We start from the raw sequence: 1,354 nt of genomic DNA on the forward strand, positions 1-1,354 counted from the left end.
TCATGGTTTTGAGTCTTTGGTGGAGCAGCGGGGCTGGAGGGCCCGTATGTGTTGGAAGTGGGGGGTGGAGAGCTCACCCCGAGCACCCAAACAGAGCTGCTTGCCCGAGGCACACACGTTGTGGAACTGTGGGAGTGGGGGTGCGTGGGAGGTGGGCAGGGGGCCAGGGAGCAGGCCCTGCTGAGCCTGGCCTCCATGCCAACAGGCCTCTGTCATTGTTTATCTCTAGACTTCTGGAGGGCGGGCGGGGGGGGGCAGGTGGTGGCAGGAGAACAGTGCCTCCTCCCACACATCTCTGCAGAGCTTGTCGAAATAGATTCTTCGACCATCCATGCTAGGGCTCTGAGGTTTGCAAAACCTTTTTACAAGTTTTGGCTTGTTGGAGCCTCACGACTCTTCTGAGTTTTTGTGGGCACCCCTATTTTACAGAAGAGGAAAACCGAGGCTGGGCCCAGGGACAGGGCTTGCCCACGGCCACACAGCAAGTTAGAGGCAGAGGCCTGAATTGAAAGCAGGGCCGGGAATCCCAATCAGATGCTTTTCTCACAGATGAGGAGACTGAGGCTCAGACATGTGCAGTGACTTGCCCTAAGTCACACAGCAGGAAGGAGCAGAGGCCTTCAGGGAAGCTAGAGTCCTTATTTTTCAAACCCTGAGCCTTCTCCAGGATACCACACTGCGGAGGCCCTGCATGCCAGAGGTCATGCACAGTGAGCCTTAGGAAGGTGTCATGCACAGGTGACCAGGGACGTGGACCAGGTGAGCAGAGACGGTCTGGGGCAGAGGAGGAAGGCTTCCTGGTGGTGGCGGCCCTGGAGCTGAGACAAGTAGGGATTAAAGGGACGAGCGGGAATGAACCGGTGCAGCAGCGGGAGAGGACAGCGCAGGCTGAGGGAACTGGAGGGGTGAAGCCACGCAGGTTTGCAAGCAGGAGCCACAAGCACTTTGCTATTAGTAGGGCATGACGTGGGGGGGCTGACATGGTCTCCAGGGCCTCGTAAGGCAGGTCCAGGAGTGGGGACGTTAAGTTGAGGGCAGTGGGGAGCCATTAAAGATTTTTAAGCAGGGTGAGGCGTGATTACTGTGCCTCAAACAGAAGGCACTGGCAGGGGCAGGCCCGGAACCCCTGCTTCCTGACTCAGCTTGGAGCTGGACGATGGCAAAGTTGTGAGGATACTCAGCCTGCCTTGGGATCTCAACCCCGGCCTGCTCCGCCCTGACCCCCTGCCGCGGCAGGAAGGTGGCCTCTGTGGGGAGCCCGGTCTGGGTCCAGCCCACTGAGCATCAGGGAGCCTTGCAGCGTTGGGTGGGGCTGGGGGGTGGGAAAGGGAAGGGAGCAGGGGACCAGCTCGGC

Source organism: Canis lupus, chromosome 5, assembly GCF_048164855.1.
Source record: "Canis lupus baileyi chromosome 5, mCanLup2.hap1, whole genome shotgun sequence".
NCBI classification, from domain to species: domain Eukaryota; kingdom Metazoa; phylum Chordata; class Mammalia; order Carnivora; family Canidae; genus Canis; species Canis lupus.